The sequence below is a fragment of the Aedes aegypti genome, unplaced genomic scaffold (genome assembly GCF_002204515.2).
Source record: "Aedes aegypti strain LVP_AGWG unplaced genomic scaffold, AaegL5.0 Primary Assembly AGWG_AaegL5_hic_scaff_1458_PBJ_arrow, whole genome shotgun sequence".
Lineage (NCBI taxonomy): Eukaryota > Metazoa > Arthropoda > Insecta > Diptera > Culicidae > Aedes > Aedes aegypti.
The window spans coordinates 103,578-129,178 of record NW_018734898.1 but is presented as its reverse complement, the minus strand read 5'-3'; the positions used below and the strand labels follow the sequence as shown (position 1 = coordinate 129,178).

Sequence of the window (25,601 nt, the reverse complement as noted above, 5' to 3'; positions counted from 1 at the left end):
CATCGTACTTCGTACTCGGAAACGCAAATCCGCCCTTCGATAAGCAAATTTCAAGTACAGCTGAGCGGAAAAGCGGAACAAGTGAAGGTGGAAGAAACAAACGTGCGCGCGTGTCGCTGTCGCCTCAAGTTTTCCAGAACAAAGGCCACGAGTTCGCCATTCGAGGAGGCGGACGGGAAGGAAAATAAATTTTCCTACCCATCGAGTCAGCTCAGTCACTCAGCGGTTCATCAGTCTCAGTAAGTTAGTTGCACGAGAAACGGGTCTCTTTTTTGGCTGGTCTCGCAGCAAGTTTCAACCTAGGCGACTTACGACGAAGACGTGCGTGAAAATTTCACTTATGAAACAACAGTAAACACAAACGTGGGGACAGTTTTTTTTTTCGACGACAAACCACCAAGATTGCAGAGAAGCTCCCGTGGTCCGAGGTGACCGGAGACTCCCCAGGGTGTATATTGTGTATGACTGAGAAGAAGAGAGGAGAAAAAGAGGAAGAAAAGTGCTGTGACAGAATTGTGGCCGAATAGATTGATTTCGTGAAAATGAGCTAACTAAAAGAAGCAGCGACAGATACACGCTTGCGCGAGCGGATATGATGTGAATCTCGTGTAGTTTTTTTTTTTGGTGGGAAACAACAGTGGTCTTGAAGAAAGTTTTACTGTGGATAACAACAAACGACGAAGTCTAATTTGTGTTTCGATAGAGTTCGACTGTACATTATTGATTGTTAAAGTTGACGGACAAAGGGTTCTAAGTTGATCATTGAGTTTCATTATTTAATGCCAAATCTTAATTCCAAATGAATAGGCTAACAAAGGAAAAGGGCAACAGTATCAATACAAGCCAAAGCCCTTAAAGTCTACCTCATTAGTGTTTCAACTATTTTTCAGAAACTTTTTTCCAAACAGGAAAAAAGAATACATCTATTGGTTAACTTTCCAACTGTCACGCATTAAACCTCGGACAGGAGCACCGCACTGATGTTGTGTACGAAAAGCGAGTTTATTCACATGTATGCTACAAAATATAACTACACGATTATTTGTTCGCTTCAACATCAATCAACTTGATAAAACTTCGCTTACAATACATCGTCAGTTCACTCGGTGCATGGCCGCCTCTTCACATCCTCGACCTCAACCCACGTTTTCCAGGTCCTGGTGCACTTGGTCAATCCACCTAGCTCGCTGTGCCCCTCGCCTTCTTGTTCCGACCGGATTCGTGGCGAACACCATCTTTACAGGGCTGTTGTCCGGCATTCTTGCAACATGTCCTGCTCAGCGTATCTTTCTAGCTTTGGCCACTTTCCGAAAACTGGGTTCGTCGTAGAGCTGGGAGGGCTCGTGGTTCATTCTTCGCAGCCGCACACCTTTTTTCCTGCACGCCGCTGGAGATCACCACTTAGCACCTGGCGATCGAAAACCTCAAGAGCTTGCAGGTCCTTCTCGAGCATAGTCTACGTTTCATGTCCGTAGAGGACTACCGGTCTAATGAGCGGATTGAACATCCTGCATTTGGTGCGGGGTGATTTTTTCTTGACCGCAGTTTCTTCTGAGGACTTAATAGTAGGCACAAATTCCAAAGATGCTGCGCCTTCGTATTTCACGACTAACGTTATTGTCGGCCGTCATCAAGGATCCGAGGTAGAACTTGTCAACCACCTCAAAAGAATCCCCGTCTATCGTGATACTGCTTACTAGGCGTGTTCTGTCGTGCTCAGTTCCGCCTTCCAGCATGTACTTTGTTTTCGACGCATTCACCATCAGTCCGACTCTTGTTGCTTCGCGTTTCAGGCGGGTGATTCTTCCATTAAAATCCATGTCATCCGCGAAGCAGACAAATTGTCCGGATCAAGCGCAATATCTAACAGGCACGAAAGTCCATCACCCTGTCGTAGTCCCCGGCGGGATTCGTACGAACTGAAGTGTTCGCCCGAGATATTCACGCATTTTTGCACACCGTCCATCGTTGCTCTAATCAATCTTTTGAGCTTCTCGGAAAAACTTTCACTGTCGTTGTCAGGGATTGAATCCTGAGAAAATTGAGAGAATCTCTCGCGTATTGCTTTCCGTTACTATCATAATATGCTGCACATTATGAGAGACTGTTTATCGTATACTGCTACAACTTTGATCAGATTGGGGGGATAGTAGTGCATGATAAAAACCCTCTAAACATGCTCCAAACCTGGGTGACACTATTGCTATTGGAAGTTCGTGGATTGTTTATCGTGCCAGTAAAAAAAACACCTACCCCAAACGGTAAACAAGCGAGAAAAGTGGATTTTATCATCGCTCTTTCTTTGGAGCTCTCGTTCACTACTTCCATTTATCAGACTTGTTACAACTAGCGATACATAGACGATCGTGGACCGCAACAGACGGGATGTTTTTCCTTGCTTGCTTTGATCGTGCTTCATACTCAAATGAGAGCGAACTCTGCAATGCTTGGTCCTTGTGTATCTGTGTCCTCTGCGCCAGTCGAGTGTTCATCGTAGTGCTGCTTCTACCTTTCGATCACTTCGCGTCCGTTCATCGAGATGCTTCCATCCTTATTCCTGCACAATTCAGCTCGCGTTATAAAGCCTTTGCGGAATGCGTTAAACTTCTACTAGAACTTTCGCGTTTCTTAAGAACGGTACAGCGACTCATTTTTTTTTTTTTTGGCATTCCACCTCTTCCAAGCGGCTCTTTTTGTCCCGGAACAGGTGGGTTTGCTGTTTCCGCTTCAGTCTGTATCGTTCTAGAGTTTTCAAATTTCCCGGGATTTGATTTCCCAGGAAAAGGGAAATACAATTACCATTTCCCGGAAAATCCCGGGATCCCGGGAAATTCTAGAAAATGTGAAAATAAAGCCAATTTAATGCATTTTTCTTTATCAAATTGTTTGCATTCCGTATAGGATCAGTGTTCTATTAGTAGATAGTCCCCTATAGTCGCACTAGTGGCTTTTTATGGCCGTTTTGCTATAAATTGTTGCAAAATATTGTTTGACATGAAGCTTAGGAACTATTTATCTAAGTACCATCGATACACAAATCGATCTTGTTAAAAAAAAAAAATGATCGAAATATAGTTTTGCTTATAGTTTAAGCTCCCTTGCTTCTATAGAAAACTTATAGTTCCTATAGTAGCACTACTAGAGAAAATATTTGTCATAAACCAAAATAATTAATTAAACTATTTTTTATATCAATCGAAAGCTTTTGATCCACACTTTAAAGGAAAAATGTAAAAGTTTTGTAAAAATATGGTTTTGATTTGTATTTGTGTTCCAATAGTAGCACAAGCAACAATAAATACAAAAATTTGAGTTTTCGTATTTTTTATGTTTTTTTTTTTACAAAACCGAGATAAAATGCTTTCAGATGACGTAAATGCATCTGGGTTTATTTTTCGATTTTATTCGAATATTTTTTCTTAATTATACGGCTTTAAAACTCAACATGTACATGGTACATCGACCCTGTATTATTTTGTACCAGTAAATTTGTTGGTTATTTCTCTTCTTTGTGACTAATTTATTCATGTTTCACTAAAACAATGTTAGCTTCATTTCAAACGCTAGGTTTCAAAACAACAGATCATTAAACAAAAGTCCACGTGGAATTTATTCTTGATAAATCGTTTGAAGTTTAGAATTTATTCTACTAGGGATTTTATATTGCAAATTGTGACTGTGACATTAGAGTGATGCAAATTTTGAAATTTTAGCTCCCCTATGCTTAAACGATTTTAATTATGGTAAATAGCTTCTTCTCAAAGTTTGAAGTGATTCGGAAGAAATTTGACTGTGCACACGCCATTTGAAGTTTATATGGAGATTACTATGGAAAACGCCAATCTTTTGTGTTCAGCCCTCTATCTCTTCGTCATAACATTTTATGAAAAAGTGAACACACTCATCTCATGTGAAAATTTCCCAGCTACAACTTTGCCGAAGACCACTTTTTGATTGGACGTCTGGATAAATTGTTATTCATAATCATAAAGTTGGTTTGCATGTAGCATGCTTCACCAACTGTTCGGCAGGCAACAATGGTGCTCCTGGCGGGAAGAATAGATCAAAGTAATCCAGGCTACTATGTTCTATAGCAAAAAAGCAGTGTTGCTCTGAAAGTAATTGAATGATCATCTAAGCATGGTTTAGACTTTGGAATCAAGAATAGCAAATTATCCTTACGTCGCATCAAAATGTGGTCTTCAGCAAAGTTGTAGCTGGGAAGTTTTCTCATGAGATACGTGTGTTCACTTTTTCATAAAATGTTATGACGAAGAGATAGAGGGCTGAACACAAAAGATTGGAGTTTTCCATAGTAATCTCCATATAAACTTCAAACAGCGTGTGCACAATCAAATTTCTTCCGAATCTCTTCAAATTTTGGGAGGATCATTTTCATCATAATTGACATCGTTTAAGCATAGGGGAGCAAAAACTTCAAAATTTGCATCAGTCTACTGTGACATCCATGCAACCTTTATGAGCCTACTCAATTCATAGGAAAGATCCTTCGAAAATTCCTTTATTTTATATAGCATATACTCTTTCGTCAAAAACAATATTCATTTTATGAACAACTATTTTATTACGAAAAAAAACAAAAAAATCAGCATCGCAACATTACTAGTGTAACAACATCATTGGTTAGAATTATATGAAAAGTAAATTTTGCGATGGTTTTTGTTTGAAAATAGATAGTAAATTCTTTTTTTTATATAGAGCTACCCGGGAAATATGGAAATCCCGGGAAATACGAGAATCCCGGGAAATCTCAATTCCCGGTAAATTTTCCCGGGAATGCAAACTCTAGTATCGTTCCATCTTCTGCAACGTACCTCGATGCAGCATTGCAGCCTGCGTTGCATTCTTCTCCTTCAAAATCACCTGGAACTCCTCGTTGAGCCATTTTTTTTTCTTGATCTCCGTGCCACGTATTCGACAATGCTTTCGGCAGCGTAGTTAATGGCTGCTTTGGCTGTCTTCCAGCAATCCTCAAGAGGGGCTCCCTCGAGCTTGCCCTCATCCGGCAACGCTGCCTCAAGATGCTGCGCGAACACATTGGCAACATTTGGTTGTTTCAGTCGCGCTAGATTGTACCAAGGCGGGCGTCAGTACCGTTTATTGTTGATGTCGGATAGTTCGGGGCGCAGTTTTACCATCACCATGTAGTGGTCGTAGTCAATATTAGCGCCACGATAGGTTCTGACGTCGATTTTGTCGGGGAAGTGATGTCCATCAATTAAAACGTGGTCGATTTGCGATTCTGTCTGCTGAGGTGATCTCCAGATGTACACCGATACGGGAGGCTGCACTGGAAATTGGTTCTAAGAACGACCATATTCTTGGAAGCGACAAAATCTATCAGTCGTCTGCCGTTCTCGTTCGTCAGCTGGTAGGCGCTGAACTTTCCAATCGCCAGTCTAAATTCCTCCTTCTGACCAACCTGAGCGTTCAAATCTTCTATGATGATCTTGACATCGTGACATGAACAGCGTTTTTACTCGTGTTCAAGCTTCACGTAAAATGCGTCCTTGTCATCATCAGTGCTTCCGAAGTGTAGCCTATGCATTGATTATGCTAAAGTTAAAGAATCGGCCTATAATTCTCAACTTGAACATTCTTTCGTTGATCGACCACCACCTGATCACGCGCCTTTGCATATCGCCCATTACTTTGAAAGCTGTTCCCAGCACACAAACAGAAAGATCGAATCTTCGGCAAGGTTGTTCAGAAATTGAAGGACATCCGGAAGACGAGCAATTTACTTCAAAATGTTGCCGCTAGGTGGCGCTATTGAGCATATAAAAATCTAGCTCATCATCCAGATAAGATACAAAGTTTGAGTCTTCGAAAAAGGTGTTTAGAATATCGGTGGTGGCGCTAGTGAGCATGTGAATTTGAGTATTCTAAACTAGTTTTATCTTATGATCCAAATTACACGGATAAAATGCGGCAAGGAGAAAAGGTTATGATTTTGGGAGGAAGGTGTATTTTTATGTTATGAAAATACACCATGACCAAAAGTCATGAAATTATGAATCTTTTTACCGTAACGCCAGCTGTACGTTACGTTTCCAAAAAGCTAAATTCAACTAATCAAATCATAAATTATGTATGCTGGAACCATGAATAAAATTTATGAAAAAATGAACACTATTCATTGATTTAGATACCTGTCATTTATGATTCCAGTTCTGGTGATGAAAAGTGGAAATTTGAGTCATGAAATCATGAAGCAGGATCATGAAATCATGAACTAACTTCATGAAAATATACAAACGTCAATTATGATCCTAGTACATTTTTGTAAACAAATAACATGAAGATGGATTTTGTGCCGTTAGTTTCGGAATAAACTGTGAGAAGAGTCAACTTAACAAGTGCCACATCTTTGGCTTGAACGCCAACATTCGGTGGTTAGGTTTGCACGCAAAATGTCACTTCAAACATCAATTGAATTGGCACATCGTCCCTGGTCTGCAAAATGCTGGTGGATTTTTTCTATTGGAGATATCCTAAACGACTCTGCGGGCGTGAAAAGTGGAAAAGATCATCCAGCTGTCGAAGGTTTGTGTGAGCTGCTCTATTGTAAGATGTGGAGAATGCATCACATCCGAACATTTAAAATCGCCGACGAATTTGTCAAGCAAAACCTTCGTCAATCATTGCCCCGAACGGAATAATCAGTGTGAAAGCTTGCAAGTACATTTTTGCACATCTAATAACACCGGCAATCATTGGTTCATCGATATGATGGCAAAGTTCCGACGTAACCTCTTCCGCAAACAAAACTTATTTATAATTTCACTGAAAAAAAAAACACTACCGATCGCAACAGACGTCTTTGACTTAAATGGAAAAAGTGACAGTTGGATTTATGTAACGCCCTGAGCACACAAATTCTTGAATAATAGCCGTGGTTTCATGACTTGTAGTCATGATATTATGAAACATAAAATTTTATGATGTAATGACTTTTTGTTCATGATTACGGCAACGGATTTTTTTTCCGTGTAAATAGCAAGATCGAGTCATTGGAAAAGTTGTCCTGACAGTCAAGGGCATTCGGAAAATAGTGTGATTTATAATGTTATCGGCAGGTGGCGCTAATGATCATGTTTGAATAAGTATTTTGAACTCGTTCTACCTCATAATTTTCATAAGAAAAAATGTTCAAGTTTTTGGCAAAGTTGTTCAGAAGGTCAAGGAAATCCTGAAGGCAAACAGTTTAGTTCGTAATTTTGCCACTAGATGACGGTCGTGAAGATGTTGAATCGAGAAGTTTAAGCTAGTTCTGTATTGTGATCATGATGAAATAGCAAGTTCGAGTGTTTGGTAAAGTTGTTCAGATAATGTAAGAAATCCAGATGATAAACAGTTTGAATTGTTATTCTCCCGCTGGGTGGCCCTAGTGAACATGTGGAGCTGAGGATCTAGAACTTGAAATTAAAGAGATCACCGTGTTATAAAATACATAATCGATGCTACTGCGGTCCAAGATAGCCATGAAAACCAACTCTTCTACTCGACATCAAGACATGGAAAATCTAGTTATGGAGGGTCGATTGTCCCTGAATCTATTGTTTTTTTTTATTCTCCATTTACTTAACTTATTGAGCTTTTATTCGCCAGCTTGGGCATCACCAGAGCGAATTCAAATTTGACAGTTGTTCTTTTTAGTACATTGTCCGTAATCCGATCTACTTTATCGATTAAATCTATTAGTGGATCTGATCCGACGTTAGCTGTGATGTTGCTTTTCCAAAGAGAGTCCAGAGAGAAGTCCATTATTCCTTGCCGTTGGTCGATACACTGAAAATATATATTGTTTTATATTACAAAATCGTTCGTTTGAACTACGAAATTATTCGTTGTTTTCTGCAACGAAACAGTTTCGTAAAATGTATGCAACCAGCTTCAAAACATGATTCAAGCTCGAAATCAAAACAAACAATGATTGTTATAATGTACTAAACATTTCGTAATCGAAATTCGTTTGTTTCGTATTCAGAACGAACATTTATACGCGCTTCTTCTTACTTCCCTCAGCTGCGGTCGAGTCATGTTGTATTTTGCGAAATGTGTCTACGAAACCTTTCGTTGCAGAAAACAACGAATGATTTCGCAGATTAAACGATCATTTTCGTAATATTAAACAATTCGTAATACGAACAACACGATAACGCACATCTACGAATTGTATATCGTACATCTTACGATTATTTCGTAAAGTCACTGAATCGCGAAATTCTGTCAAGTACAAACAATTCGTACAATGAATGAAAATAGCGTTATATGTACGAAATATTGTTTTACGAAATGGATTTTGGATAAAATACGAAGAGATGTTTTCAGTGTAGTCATGTTATCCAGGTACATTAGAGCATGTTCGCTCAGAAGAGGGTCAGTTGTCAGTCCGCTTTCAGATGGCCATGGTGTGTTGGACGGGTGGAGCTCGTGAAGTTTTCAAGCGGACTGACGAAGAGTTTTTTTTTTGTTGGGGGGCTGGGAATCAAACGCATGACGATCCGCTTATGAAGCGAACGTGTAGCCAACTACGCTACGTTTCCCCTCTATTCTATTTTTTTTTTGATAAGATACAATGTCTAAAATGTTGTTCAGAAAGCTTTTGGCATTTGGAACTGAAAGTGTTTAAATTCAGAATTATGTCATACTCAAGTAATTCACGTCTGGCTCATTTTATAAACAAGTGATGCAGGTCTGAATTGCTTCATATTCACCTGTTTTGGGTGTATTCAAATGGTTCTGGTTCGATTCACCTTGAATTTAGGTCATTCAGTTATGTTTTACTACATTTTATAGTCAGCTGATTCACTTTATTTTCTAGAGATCCAGAGCTGATTAACTATTTGGAGCATTCTTCACTGATTCATTTAATCTTTAAGTGATTCAGGTTATTCTTTTCATTTTCCGGTATTCTGGTAATAAGCACTTGGTTCACTCTGACTGCACACTTTTATCGATTTTAATTGATCATCCAAAGTAAATTTGTTACATATCTCTCGCAGCTTACAACATTCATCAAATCTGGTCAAAGTGGAACGGAGGTAAGGTAATTTAGCATCTAATGAGAGAATAATCTAATTTTCCCAAGTTTTGTACTTGGTCCCCTCTGACTTAACGCTGACCATATAGTTTGCAATTGGATTAAATGGACAAATTGATGTGAAGTTTTGTGAAAAAGCTACACGTCTTCTCAGTGAGAATCGAACTCACGACTCCCTGATCTTTAGTTAGAGGTAACGCGCCCTAACTAGAGATCAGGGAGTCGTGAGTTCGGTTCTCACTGAGAACACGTGTAACTATATGTAATGTTTAGCTTTTTGGTAGCTGTTAAACTTCCACTCGGCTGGTTAGCCGTAAACCACTATTCATAATAAAAAACAAGCGTCTAAAAACGGTTTAGAAAAACGGCATAAAACAGCTTATTTGTTATTGTAATTTATTTGCAAAACGATAACATGTAAGTATATACAACTTTAAATCATGTCAAGGAACAAATTATTTTGAGGAAAATACATAGGACTTGATATGGCAAAAAAAAACTGCTTTCAACGGCTTAATCGGCTTAAAACTGCTAAAAACGGCAAAAAGGTGCTAAAACTGCTTAAAACGGCTAAAAACGGCTTGACACGGCTTAAATCTGCTTAAAACGGCTAAAAACGGCTTTTTTTTTATCTAGTTCGTTTATTTGAGGCTCAAATGCGTTTAACGCTTTACGGAGCCGAAATTCATTTTTTGTATTTTTATTACATACAATTAATTGGCTTTTTCAACATTAATATGGGATGGAGCCAGGGTACTCGTGGCAGCTCGAGGTTAGTGGTCACAATTTTTGAAGGAAGGACTTGGTAGGGATTGGAATCAGGGTTCTCAGCAGCTCATCCGGGAGGTATAACGTGGCATCTTGATTCTCGTTTCATGGCGTTGGTAGCGATTTCTTGCCGGTATTCGACTGCCGGATGGCCAGGATCCTCAATCCAACACAAAGTGGACAAAACACAAAAAAAAAACTGGGGAAGAGAACACAAGAGAATTAAACTTTTATACAAGACGAGCGAAGAAAATCGTAAATTGTGACCATATAAATAAGATCGCGGGTGCCCAACACATCTCTAACTGGAACATAGGGTTGTCTACCTCGGGCCGCAAGGGTATCCAAAAGTTGCGCTCTGGAGGCGTCCATATCCGGGCACTGCCAAACTACGTGATCGATGTCATCATAACCGGAACCACACCTATTACAAATATTGCTCAGCGCGAGGTTAATCCTGTGGAGATGTGCATCTAGCGAGTAATGGTTGGACATAAGTCTTGACATCACGCGAATGAAATCTCGACTTATGTCCAAACCTTTCCACCAGGCTCGCAAGGAAACTCTAGGAATTATGGAATGTAACCAGAATGTAACGTCCCAGTTGGCCATTTAGCCAATCGCTTTGCCAACCGCGAAGAGAACTTTGACGTACTAAATGAAAAAATTCATCGTGTGAAATTCGTCTATCATAAATCTCACCTTCCTCAGCGCCCACCTTTGCGAGAGAGTCCGCCTTCTCATTGCCATAAATTAGGCAATGTGAGGGGACCCATACAAAGGTAATCTTGTATGATCTTTCGACCAGTGCACACATCTGCTCTCTTATTTTTGTAAGAAAGTAAGATGCATGCTTTACGGGTTTCATCGATCGGAGTGCCTCGATTGAACTGAGACTATCCGAAAAGATGAAGAAGTGGTCTGCGGGCATGTTTGAGATCATCCCCAAAGCGAAGTTGATTGCTGCCAGCTCAGCAACATAAACCGTGCATGGTTCCTGAAGTTTTCGGAAGGCGGAAGAATTTTCATTGAAGACACCGAAACCAGTGGATCCATTTATAAGAGACCCGTCAGTGAAATATCTCCTGTAGGAATCAACATTCTGGAACTTTGCGTTGAAAATACGTGGAATAGTTATACATCGAAGTTGATCTGGAATTCCATGAATAGCTTGTTTCATGGACACATCATATTCAACAGAGGAACTGTCATTGGTGAAGCGTACACGTGGAGGGTTATAACATGGAAGGCTAATGTCAGATGACATGTAGTAGAGATAAACTCTCATGAATTTTGACTGAGTGTTCAGTTTGAGCAATTCTTCAAAGTTTTCGATGACGAGTGTGTTGCTCACTCCACACTTAATAAGTATTCTTAGCGAGAGCTCCCAGAATCGGTTTTGTAGCGGTAAAACCCCTGCCAGAACCTCTAGGCTCGCATTATGTGTTGAGTGCATACACCCTAAGGCGATACGCAAACAACGATATTGAATTCGTTCCAATTTAATCAAGTGGCAGTTTGCTGCTGAGAGAAAACAGAAAGAGCCATACTCTAGAACAGAGAGAATGGTTGTTTTATAGAGTTTTATGAGGTCTTCCGGGTGAGCACCCCACCATGTTCCGGTAATTGTTCGTAGAAAATTGATCCTTTGTTGACATTTTTCCGTTAAATACCTAATATGAGTTCGCCAAGTGCCTTTTGAATCAAACCAGACCCCAAGGTATTTTGAAGTCAAAGACTGGTCGATGTCTGTTCCCAAAAGCTTAAGCTTTAGTTGGGCAGGGTTCCGCTTCCTTGAAAATACGACCAGTTGAGTTTTTTGCGGAGCAAACTCGATCCCTAAATTTCTAGCCCAAGTGGATAGATTATCAAGGGAATTTTGCAATGGTCTTTGCAAGATTTCCGCTCGTGGGCCCTTCATAGAAACCACAGCATCATCTGCAAGTTGTCTTAGCGTGCATGGTTCTTCCAAACAGTTGTCAATATCTTTAACATAAAAATTATAAAGCAAGGGACTCAGACATGAGCCTTGGGGAAGGCCCATATGGCTAATTCTGGAAGTTGTCAGTTGACCGAGAGTGAAGGTCATGTGTTTTTCTGACAACAGATTGTACAAGAAATTATTCAATATTCCAGGTAGTCCACTATTGTGCAAATTTTCTGACAATATTTCTATGGAAACTGAATCAAAAGCGCCCTTAATATCCAAGAAAACCGAAGCCAATTGCTCCTTGTCCGCAAAGGCTAGTTGAATATCTGATGAAAGCAACGCTAGACAATCGTTTGTTCCTTTGCCCTTGCGAAAGCCAAATTGTGTACTGGAAAGCATGTTGTTTGATTCGACCCAGTGATCGAGTCGGGATAGGAACATTTTTTCGAACAATTTCCTTAAACATGATAACATAGCGATCGGGCGGTATGAATTATGATCAGACGCTGGTTTCCCAGGCTTTTGGATTGCTATTACTTTGACCTGTCTCCATTCAGGTGGAACAATGTTGTGCTCCATGAATGAGTTGAACAGGTCAAGTAACCGTCTTTTAGCGATATCGGGGAGATTTTTAAGAAGATTGAACTTAATCATATCGCGTCCCGGAGAGGAGTTGTTTGATGAAAGAAGAGCCATAGAAAATTCCAGCATAGTGAATGGTCTGTCCAAAGAATCGTCTCTTGGAGTTTCCCAAAAAGGCGGATGAGCTGGAACTGAGTCAGGACAGACCTTTTTTGCGAAGTTGAATATCCATCGGTTGGAGTATTCGTCACTCTCATTTGAGGATGAGCGGTTTCGCATGTTGCGAGCCACTCTCCAAAGCGTCGTCATTGAAGTTTCTCGTGAGAGGCCATCGATAAAACGTCGCCAATAGCTACGCTTCTTCGCTTTAATAAGATTCTTCAGTCTTTTTTCGAGCTTCGAGTACTCTAAATAAAGTTCTGAGGTACCATATCTACGAAAAGCTTTGAAGGCATTAGATTTTTCTCGATACAACTGAGTGCATTCATCATCCCAACCAGGTGTGGCTGGTCGTCTTTTGAAGGATGCACTTGGAACTCGTTGTTTTTGGGATTCTAATGCACTTTTATAAATCAATTCTGTTAGGAATCGATACTCATCCAACGGTGGGAGAGTGTTGAATGATTCGATACCGAAAGTTACCGCTGATGCAAATTTTTGCCAATCGATATTCCTAGTGAGGTCAAAAGGAACCTGAATTGACTGTTCTGACCTTTCAAGATTATTTCTGATAGAGGTTATTATGGGCAAGTGATCACTACCATGGGGGTCATCAATCACCTTCCACATGCAATCGAATGATAGTGAACTTGAACCCAAAGATAGGTCAATGCGGCTTTCTTTGCCGTCGGATGACATACGTGTCGCTTCACCTGTGTTCAAAATGTTCAAGTTGAAATCGTCGCATAAGTCATAGAAAATAGCCGCTCTATAATCGTCATAAGATTCGCCCCATCCAGTACCATGTGAGTTCATATCACACGGTGTCTCTGGTAGAACAATATTAATATAAAAAAAATCAGTATCGCTAAAATATCCACCAAATGAAAGCTTAGGCTTTCCCCTTTCATTTGAGACCTGTTTGGAAATGTTCTATCGGGGGGTACTGAACATTTTTTTTTTTGAAAACAGTACAATGCCGTATTTTAGTACTCATTTCTAAATTATGGTTCACACAGTCATTTTCTTTCATGCTTATCTAGGTAGCCATGAGAAATTTTACTACGAATAGTTAACTAATTAATAGGAAGGATTTAGCATTATACCATTCTATTTAAACCAATTACAAACACGACATATCGATAAAGTAAATACGGTTAATACGACTAACAAATGCTCACTATTGTACATTACTACAGCTCAATGGAGCTGTCGATCATATGCTTCGGAGTTCTCCGGAACCTTAACATGATTCCAAGCAACTTGAAAATCGAAATGTACGGTTCACTGGCTTACTTTCCGTATTTGCTCAAACCACTTCCTGTGATTTTACAAAACTCCGGGATATGATAGCGCAAATACCGTTTTGATTCATATTACGGACACTTAAAGACTCAGGGAAATATAACCCAGCATAGAGCATACAAAATAAATCATTCTGTATGATTCCTTAGCGCTATCGAGCGTCGGAAGCCCTTTACTTTCGAGCGGTGGGTGAAGAATACGCTTCCGTAACTTCTATAATTTTAAATAAATCAAAATGTGTGGCCTTTTCATGATTCTTATTCCGGACGCTTCCTCACTTTTGCCTCATATTCCGGACACTTTGAATCGAATTCCGTACAGCTCATGATAATCATTAATGGAGCAGTCAAATCATCAATCGAAATTGTTAAATTACCAAAGAGACATCTAAGGTAGTTGGGCATTATGAATTTTCAAAGATATTTATGGAAAAAGTTTACTAAAACGAGCCTTGAAATTGAGAACTTTTGAACAGCAAAAATTGAAACATTTCGCGTGAAATGTTTCTCATACAAAATAGAGTGTCCGAAATTTGAAGCTGTCCGTAATATGAATCAAAACGGTATGGAACTTCGAGCTATTGGATAAGCAATCCATGTTTTTGAAAAGTTCTCAACCTTTTCTGCAAAATCATCATCCAGACTCGCTTGAAAACAACTTTTATGTATCTGATCAAAATGATCAAGCACCTATGATAATAGAATTAATTTTAAGGTAATCTTTATGAATCACACAATCAAACTGCTGATGCCTACCCATTCCTCGACGTTATTTGGATCAATGTATTATACTTTTTTGTCAATTAGATTTACAACACCTAGTGTTATATGCAAGGAAGGTGGTGGGCAATTTGTTCGTCGAGTGATCCATCGAGCAGTGGATAGTAAAAACAATTGAAGTACTGCTCCGCCAGTTTATGGTCCGAGCCGAGACTTTTCCATTTCACGGTCGCGTATGTGACCAAGTATTCGTGTATGACCAGCTACATTGGATAGATCTTTTTTTGTGTGGTACAGTATGGGCAAGGAAATGTTGTACTATCTCTCATTATTACGCAAAACGGATTGCCGATTTTCAAATCTCCAGCAATGAAGCAATGAAGCACCTAAAATTATTCAAAAGTAACAGTGTCTTCCAGATTTTCTCAATATTGCCATATTTTTCTGGAACGCCAGAAGCAACAGTATTTTTACGCCAGTATTCTTACATAATTGACAATACAGTATATTACAGGTTTTAATTCAGTTTCTTCATTATCGTTCAAATCAAAGTGCAGATGTGTTACCTCTTACAACTCCTGAACTGATTGGTTAAGTCTGCTGATTTTGAAAGCGATTGTTGGGGCGATTGCAACATCCAAACCCCTTAGACAGCTGCTCAACGGCAACGTTCATCTGGTGCTCAAATCACAATTTTTTAAATCAAAAACAAGTCATCAGCGAACAAATGGTTTTTTTTAGGTTGCACAGATGTTGAATTAGATTAGGTGGTAAACTGTGTAGATTCGACATCCAAAATATTTAATTAGCTCTTACTGTTTGCATTATTGTGTCTACCACGTTTTCCCTTTAGTTTTGGTGAGATTGTAGTTCTCAATTCATTACATGCGTCGAGTGGTAGGTTTTAAATTGTATTTATATTTATACAGTGCTACATTCAAAAGTTTAAATTGGTTACTAAACTTAAAAAAAAAACATATATTTGTAGGACAATACCAGACTTTAATTCTGATGTCGTGAAGAATGTGCTGTTCAATAATATCAAACACTATTGCTGATACGGTTGCAGACACATATTTTTTAAATACAATATGCAAATCTTCGAACGATTGTCTACGTAGCTTTTCGGTTTCATTTTTCAGGTCTCCTGATAGAATGTAGTGTAAAATAGGTGTGAAATTGGGATATATTTATTGTAATCAATAACAGGCAAACCTCTAATCAGCAAACCAAAATGTTGATCCAAAACAATGAATTTATATACATATCACGCGACACAAGCACAAATTTTTCGCTATACCACCTTAGAACGCGACAACTTAAGCAATGCAGCGTTATAACACAGCGCCAATTTCCCTACCATTGATGCCGATTTAGTTGTTTGTGGAATCTGTGGAACCATTTGTAATGTAATGATCTATGAATAAATGTTTTCTCAAACGCTTTGTTTATTACTAATCGTAAATAGCAATATCTCATGAAAATATATTTGAATTTAAAGACGGTAGCATATAACTGAATCTAAATAAGGGTTATTTATTGAAAATATTTTAAATCTCTAAACATTTTTTTTGCTTAAAATTTTAAATACTATTTACAACCATTTTAGTTTTGTATAAATAAATAAATTTTGATAAAAAAATAAACAATTTTACTATTTACTGAATTTATAATCAACTGAACAGCAACACTGCCAAAACAAAAACAAGCTTGTTTTATGGAAAACCTGGGCAAACATTTAAAAAGGGCGCATCGACATTGGTAAACAATGGCTCTGTAAGACGCTGTTGTGCCCAATTTACCTCGATCACGCTCACCAATACTACTATTAGGAAGAGCTAAAACAAATCTTTCTAATAGTGGTGTTAGTTTGCATAGGCGAGCTAAAAAGGGCTCAACGTTTCTGAAAACAGGCTTAAGACCTCTCCATCCCTTTTCAAATGTTTGTCCAGAAATATTTGTCATGGCCTTCTACGGTTCGATTGAGTTGTCATCATATTGTGCAAGCGATTCATTGTATCATACTATTGGTGGAAGAAGATCACCTATGGTACGTATCTCTTACTAAAATAAAAAAAAAATGTTCAGGACCCCCCGATAGAACATTTTCAAACCGGTCTCAAATGAAAGGGGAAAGCCTAAGCTTTCATTTGGTGGGTGTTTCAGCGATACTGATTTTTTTATTTTAATGTTTTCTACCAGAGACACCGTGATCACCCAGTATTAAAACTGGAGATGAGAGCATGGAGACTGCATTCCAAAGAAGACGGCGGTTTATTGAAACTCTTGGAGGAATGTAAACAGAAGCTACGCAAAGATCTTTACCCTTTACGTTTATTTGGCAAGCAACGATTTCTATGCCTGGATGAGTCGGGATGGGGATTCTGTAGAATGAATGACACTTTTTGATCCCTAAAAGCACACCCCCGTAATTATCATCTCGATCCTGGCGTATAATGTTAAAATCGTAGAAGTTAAGATCATCTTCAGAAGAAAGCCATGTTTCACAGAGTGCAAATATATCACAATCGGAATTGTGAAGCAAAAACTTAAATGTGTCTAATTTAGGTTTTAGACTATGACAGTTCCACTGTAGCACAGTGATCATATCTTGTACCTCACTTGATGAATTAGCCATCGAAAGATATGATCGAAGCAAGGAGGGGCCACGAAATAGTTAATTCCCTGAGATACTCTTCTATTGCGGGGAGAAAAAGGTCGAGTATGCCTCTGAATGAGTCTGAAACTCCGAGAGCATTACATATGCGATCCACAAGGGCCGTAAAAGTTAACAGTCCTCGCTTAGCCCGGGGGGTTCTCGAGCGAGGGACTTCAGTAGCTTTTTTCTTGCTATCTTGTCTAGAGCTTCTTTTCGAAGTGTATTTAGTCGGTGGAGGCGGGGGCGGCAGATCTTTGCTGCAACACGGAACGGAAGCATCAAAGACCTGTTTCTTCGGGATTTTTAAATTTGCCCCACCTCCTTTGGGATTAGGCAAACTTCTGAGGGAAGATTTCAATACCTTACGGCGCAGTCCCGGAGAAGATGGAGACTTTCTTTTACCGGGTGCGTGTACCTCCGAAGAATCTCCCCCATCGGTTTCGTCGTCGTTCGCTTCATCTGAAGACAACTCTTGAAAAGAGTTACCAACTGGGATGGCTGATGAAGACTCTTCTGCGGATTTTTTTAAAGATTTTACCATTTCCGCATATGTCTTCTTGGAGCGCTTCACAATGGAGCGACTCTCATTTCGAATGCGCCTTTTGTATGCCGGGCACTTCTGCAAGTCATGAAGATCCTCACGACAGTAGCTGCATTTTACAGCTTCCTGTGTGCAAGCATCTTCCAAGTGAGCTTGGTTGCATTTGCCACAACGGGGCTTATTGTCGCAAAAGCTAGCACTATGACCAAGCTGTTTGCAGTTGGTACAATTAAATACCTTCGGCACGTATAGGCGCACTGGGTAAAAAACACTATCGATGCAAACAAATTTCGGGAGAACGGAACCAGGAAAAGTTACACGAAACGAGGCTGACGGCGAAAACACTTTCTTATTTCCTTCCATGGAAACTGATTGCAATTGTTTACAATCCAGTATAGCCACATCAGGAATGGACCGGTTCTCAAAAATGCCTTTGCCAGTCTTAATGTCTTCACATGTCAGACTCGCGTCGATAATTTTCCCTTCCACCTCGACCTCTCTGGCGGGTATGTAGATAAAGTACTCCACAGTAAAAGCCTCATGCTGAGCAATTTCATTCGCTGCTTTGTAACTAGGTGCAGTTACACGCAGCTTGGATTGCTTCACTTGGTGAATAACGGTCCCAGGATATTTACGCGTCAGCTCTCTAGAGATCGAGAGCACATTCAAAATCTTATTTTTGCGCCGGAAATAGACAACCCAAGGCCCAGCCGAAGACGGTTGATAAAACCGCGTTCGAGCAACGAGATCTTTAGGAGGCGTATCGCCTCCATCCGATTCGTCCATGCGGAAAAGAATTCAACCGCAACCAAATAATAAAAAAATAATAATAATAAAAAAAAAACAAAAATATGCAAAAAAAAAATTAACCTATCAGTGGACTATTTTGTACACACCTCCCCTAAATAGGCAAAATAAATTAACAAAAAAAAAAATAAAAATCGAGAAAAAAAAACTTAACCAATCAGTGGGCTATTTTGTACCCAACTCCCCTATACGGCCGAAATTGCACCGGGAGAGAGACAGAGGAGAAACAACAAACAACCTTGAACTAAACACTGTTTGTTCGGAGATGCGAAAGCAATTCAATAGATGTGGAGTAGGTATACAAATTGATACTTATCCGTTCCCGTTCGATGACCGCTGCTGGTCTGCTACACTGATGTATGCGGGGAACCAATCACCGGGGGATGATGGTGATAATATCAATCAAATGGTGGCACGATACCAGTTGACCTTTGCCAATCTGGTTCGCTTCCTTCACGGTGCGCGGTCTATAGCACTACAGAAGTAAACTGCACTGGTAAAAACCCACTCGGGCGGTGGGAGAAAAAACCAAAAAAAACTACCGACTGCCAAAGACTGAACTGTCTTGTTCAAGCGCACAGCAAGGAATGGCTAAAAATGGCTTAAAACGGCTTGAAACTGCTTAAAACGGCTTGAAACGGCTTAAATCGACTAAGAACAGCTAAAAACGGCTTTTTTGCCTTTTGAATGTCCTTGAACTTCTGGAAAACTTTGCCGAATGATCGATTTTTCTATCTCATGTGGATCACAAGATAGAACATGCTTAAAATGCTCAATAGTGCCAAAATTGCTGTTTGCTTTCCGGATGTCCTTGATCCGTTGACAAAAGGTCGAAAGGCAATAGGTCGAAAGGACAGAAGGTCCAAAGACTATCTATTTTTAAAGAAGGAAAAATTTCCCACCATGCAAATCATTTTAGACCTTTTGTCCTTTCGACTTTTTGTCCATAATCCCAACTTTGCTGAAGATCGTTTCTTTGCAAATCATACGGAGCTCGAGAAATACCAATGTAAATTAACCTGTTTTGAGGTGATGGTAAACTTTTTGGGGGGTGATCAATATTCAACTGAGTGTAGCAATACTTTATTTTATTGAACCCGTATTTATGACAGTTTATGTAAAACCTACGTAGTAGACCTAACAACCTATATTCCAGGAAATTCATGGCACAAACAAATTTTAAATATAACCCAAACAACAAAATCAAAGACATTAATTGCCCTTAACTTGTCTGCATATGTACGTATTGAAAAGTTCATAGATCACGCTTGAAAATATGTAGGCCATACTCCAGAGTGTTCTGGAGTTAAGGACAGCTATGACCACGAACTTGTTTCACTATTTTATAGGTTGAACATGCCTGGAATTATTTGCATAGCAATTTTGCTCAGAACAAATCACATTATTTTCGTGCACACACATAACACATACATTTATAGTAAATTTGGGATTGCTGAATTTCATGTCGTCCATAATGTGGCTTAAATTATTCGACTAAATTTTATTAGATCGTTTTTTTTTTTCAACATGCATGCAGTCTCCATACAAATACTTTTCTAAAGTATTATTAAGTTACTTTTTGGCACCGAAAATATCTTGATTTTTTTGATAAGTATTTTCTAACACATAAACATTTAGTTTTGTTCTAAATGACAAGCTGGAGAATCTGCATGCAAGATTGCTGAAATCTACAAAGAATGCATTCGAAACAGCATGTATTTCAAAAACTTTACTCTTAGGGTCACCGATGATCATTAATTGCTTTTATAGCAATTCTCATACAATTCAATTTGTGACGAGCTGGAACATTTCTGAGAACAGCATCAGATTCGGCAACCTAAAATCTACTGGATACACATAATTTGATCCTTGATATACGCAATAATGTAATTTTTGTTGATAGATTAAGATCAATAAAAAAAAGATTCATCTTTGAACCACTGTGCAGAACTGCACAAAATTTGAACCCAGAAAGGATGGAGAGCGCGAGAGAGAGAAGCGAACAAGCCATCATCAGTTGATGTGAGAGTCGTTATTCTGCTGAACAAATCTGTTGGAAGCAATGGGGCAAGATAGTTTATTAATATAATATTTAATAACGAATAAAAACGATGGCGCTGCAATACACCCCGCGGTGTGGGTAATCGAGGAGCCAAACCAAGCCATGATGGGATAAGTAACGTTGCAAGTATGCCTTGAAGGTTGGAATCGTTTTTCAATTTTCTGTTGCTTCACCGTGTGAATGAATCTTGTGAAGGAAACCACAATGGCAACACCTGCTGCCCATTGGTTCATTGGCCCAGAAAAGGATGTTGACAATGAATGGGTTTCACATGAGTTCATTGTTCTTGCCGTTTAACGGCAGTATAGAAGCACTAAAATGTACAGTTACATCTGTCAACAAAATAGCTGGTGAATTTCTTTTTATTTATTTTTTCTAGTTGGAATGTATTGATAATATCGACTTCTAGAATCTTTTATCATTATTCTGATAATAAAAAAAAAACAACAAATTTCATTGATTCTCACAAAAGAAATATAAGTAAATTTAAAAGGGGGATGTTTCATCGCGAGGAGGGATTGTTGTAAAAAAAAGTCCAAAGGCAATGCACTACATGTTTGCTTAGTTCAACATTCCACTATTTGAAGGCGCTAGTGAGCTACAGATATTTCAAAGTTACATATTTCACGATGTGGAATAGCTAGGAAGTCGGCGTTTTCGACAAAGTTGCTGCATACTTGATTAGTTCGGTATTTCAAAACTAGAAGGCACTAGTGAGAATTGAAAATTTAAAATTTAATTATTGGTAAAGTTGTAAGTTAGATGAACGGCTGTATACTGCCTAACATGTTACACATTCTACCGCTAGGAGGTGCTAATGAGCATCAAATACTTTCAATTCATATCTCCCGATGCCTTAGCTCATTGTTTAGAGTCCGTGGATTCAAAGCTTAGCCATGCTAATGGTGTCTGGGTTCAATTCCCGGTCGATCCAAGGTCTTTTCGTAATGGGATTTTCCCAAACTTCCCATTGTACCTGCCACATGATATACGAATGCGAAAATGTCAACATTGACATAGAAAGTTCTAATAAAGTTAATAACTGTGGAAGTGCTCATTGAAGTTGCGAAGCAGGCTGTGTCCCAGTGAGGACGTAATGGCAAGAAGAAGAAAAAAAAACTGAAACAAAGACACTCCTTGTACTCGTTTAGATCATATTACCAACCGCTAGTTTGCTACGTATGATTGATTTTTGACGCAAACCATCTCAATTGATCGCCCTGGAAGTTTTCCCACATGGATCAATACAGCATTTTCCAATTTACGTCAACCAGCTGACGATCGATGGTGTGTCCCTTTCTCGTTCCTTCTCCCGCAATCCCAACCCAATCGGCAGTCGCCGCACCGATGGTGCCCTCTCGCTCTCACGCTGTTTGTGTGCTCATTCTGTCAGCACGAAACCGTGTAATGAATGTATGTTTTGGCCTGTAGTGCAAATTTTCCGCCGAACTTTCCGTCGTCGTTGTCGGCCCAGTCACAGTCGCGCTTGAAAAACTGAGTTGCGTCGTATGTTCTGTTCGCTTGAATCGTATTTGTTGGAGGCAGCCCATTTTATGCACCAATAAAAAGGGAAGTTGCTCCAGAGAAAATAACTTAAAAAAAATATTTTTCAATTAGACTTATGAATCCTCAATAAAAATTGTGCTCGCTTTAACACTTCAAAGCAAGTTTTTGAGCTTTTTTTGTAATTAGTTTGTAATAATTTGTTTTCATCTTTCAATATCGGAATCGGCTTCTTAGTTTTTTTTTTTTAATTTAAGATAATTTCCAAAAGAGCTTACATCCAGGATCCAATTGAAAAATGTTAACGTTAAGTTTTATGACGGATCAAAAGTTTATAATCATCATCTATGATCACGGATTCGAATTTTACTTCACATTTAGTTATTGCAATCTTCATTGCTTCAACAACGAAAGTAGTTAAGGTTTCGAGAGCATTGTCGATATCAAGTTTTGTTTGCAAAGAAATGTTAACATCAAGATTACTATCGATGTAAGTTTCATATGTATTCCAGTCTGCTCGTAAATAATTGAAAGTGAAGCTGAAAGGATTGAGAATCGCTTCATGGGATATTTGAAATGTAACAGAGACATGATCAGAATCAAAATCAGCGTGAGAAACCAGTTGGTTACAAAGATGATTAGAGTTGATTAAGACCAAATCAATCGTAGAAGGGTTTCTGGAAGGGAAAAAGCCTGTAGAGTATTGAATTGATAAATATCCTGAAGAGCATTCATCAAATAAAATCTTGACGTTGGAATTTACGCAAATTGATCATTTTTGCCTGTGTATATCGTGTGGCAGGTTCGAAGATACTCTATGTTCTCGTCGAGAACATTTCCGATCCAAAAAGATCCTCGACCGGTAAGATTTAAAACCATGGCCCTCAGCAGGATCTTTTCAGCAAGATGGGACGTTTCCCGCTATGGCTGTATGGGCTTCTCAAACATAAAACCATCGTACTCGAATAACATTTCCGTTACCGACAAATTAGAAAAATATTATAATAAAAGGAATCGGCATCATTCAACAAGTAATACCCAGGGCTGAAAATCTCAATAATAATAAAAAAAAAAAACAAGTAATAATCCAGGATTTTTTTATCTATAAATTAAACGATATTTTATCGCTGAAAACACATAACACTTAACAGCAATCGCAACTTTGGGACCAGTTTAAATGAGGCTCCATGTGCTCCTTCAGGAAAATCTCCAGAGATTCATTCAAAAATTTCTATCGATATATCTCCAGAGACTCTTCCGGAGCTTGCTCCAGGAAATTTAGAGATTCCTCCAAGGATAATCGCTACTGTAATCCCTACAGCGATTTCTCTAGGTATTCCACCAGTACTTTTGCCAGAGATTTCTCCAAGACGAACTTTTGTTCGCCATGAGACATCTTAGACCGGTTCTGATAGGGCTCCAGGAATACTCTCAGCAATTCCAACAGGAGTTCCTACAAGGATTATTCCAGGAACTTTTGCAGAGATATTGCAACAGGGATTCTATTATTTAGAGATTTCGCAATGAGTTCCTGCAAGAATGTCTCCAGTGATTGCTTCATAGATTGCTACAGAAAAATCTTTACTGTGATTCTTCCAGGAATTTCTTCAAGGAATCTGTTTCAAAAAAATCTTCCTGGAATATTTTGCGATTTCTCCTGGTATTCCTTTCAAGATTTCTCTAGAAAAACTTTCAGAGACTTCTTCAAGGGTTCCTCTAGGAAAATCTCCACAAATATTCTTGCAGAGATATGTTGGAATTATTTCTGAATTATACTAAGACAATCTTTTCAAGGATTATTTAAGATATCTATCTAGTGATGTCTCTAGAGTTTCCTCCGAGGATTCCTCCACTGAAACATACAAAGATATCCCCAAGCAGTCCTTTCGAGATTCATCCAGGAATTATTCCGATGATTTTTTCCAGGATTCTTCAACGACTCACTCTAAGGATTTCACCCGGAATTCATCCAGAGATTTCATCAGGAATTCCTCCAGGTGTTCTATAACTCACAAATTCCTCAATGGATTCTCCAAAAATGTCATCCAGAAACTCTTCCAGAGCTACCACCAGAAAACTCGCTACATTACTTTCTACAAGAATTTCTCTAGATAATCCTACAGAGATTCATTCTGAGACTCTGAGAATTTATCAAGGGATTCCTCTAAGAGTTTCTCCCATGAAATTCTGCCATGAGTTCCTGCAATATTTTCATCAGAAATAATCCTAACAATTTCTCTAGGGATTACAATAGGAAAATGTGTACAAAAATGCCTCTAGTAAAACCTCTACATTAATTCCTTTTGGAAAATCTCTTCATTTCACCTGGGTTTTATACAGAAATGTATTCATGGATTCCTCCAGAGATAATTTTAGAGATATTAAAAAAAAAAATCTCTGCAGAGGGTTTTCTAGGGATTTTTGTAGGGATTCCACCAGCAAAATCTCTACAGTGATTCTTTCTGAGATACCTCCAAGAATTTTCCAGGGATTCTTCCAGTCCTTCAGTAATTGATTTAGATAATACTTCTTACAGGAGTTTTTTCAGAGATTCCTCCAGGGATTATTCTATGAAAAGCTCTATAGGGATTCCTGCAGAGATTTCTCCAGCTTTTCCTTCAGGAATTCCTCCAATGATTGCTCCAGAAAATCTCCAATGTTATCATCTAGCTTAGCTGGTAAAAATTCAACTGTAAATTTTAATAGAATATGCTTCTCGTCTACGTAGTCTATATTTGAAAAAAGCCGTTGAAAAAATAAATATTGTTTAGTCAAAAAGCATACTTCATTTTTCAGGGATTTCTTCAGGAATTCTTCCAAAGATTTCCTATGGAATCTCTCCATAGGCTCCTACAAAAGCTTCTTCAGGATTTTTACCAGGAATTCCATCGGGGATTCCTCTAGAGATTATTCTAATTTTTTTCAAGAGGTTCCTTCAGAGTTTGCTTCATGAATCCTTACAGGAAACTATCCAGGGATTTCTCGAAAAACTTCTTCCAGATAGGAGTTCCTGGAGGAATCTCTGTAAAAAAACACTTTGGAAACCCTGGATTTGATCTCTGGAGGAATTCATGGGTGTTAAAGAGGATTTCATAGAGGAATCTCCGGAGGATTTTTTTGAGGCCCAGAACGTATATCTGGAGTTATTTTAAAGTGAATCCCTGAAGGAATACCTGGAAAATTCATTAGAATAATTCATGGAGCGATTTTTCTGGGAGAATTCTTGAAGGAAACTCCTGAGAAATCTTTATAGGAATTCACCACTCTAGCGGCAGCATCATTTTCAACAATTAACAAAATATTCAAATCGCGATAACTTTTTTGTTACTCGATATTTTTGCACCATTTTTTCACAAGCTCTCAAAAAACTCTTCTAGTTTTAAAACACGTTTCGTTATCGATAATTGGTCATCTGGATCCAGAAATATTCCAAAATTTCTTGGGAAACCGACGCATAGCCATAATCCACATAAATATCTCAAGCTGCAGAATTTTTATC

General features: G+C 38.8%; 1 long non-coding RNA gene across 1 annotated transcript in view; it reads left to right on the top strand.

The window, feature by feature from the left end:
• Positions 1-238: 238 nt before the first annotated feature.
• LOC110680470 overlaps positions 239-25,601 on the top strand; it is a 38,105-nt gene continuing 12,742 nt past the window's right edge. The window contains exon 1 of the long non-coding RNA XR_002502889.1: positions 239-321. This is a non-coding gene — a long non-coding RNA (uncharacterized LOC110680470). The remainder of the gene's footprint in view (positions 322-25,601) is intronic.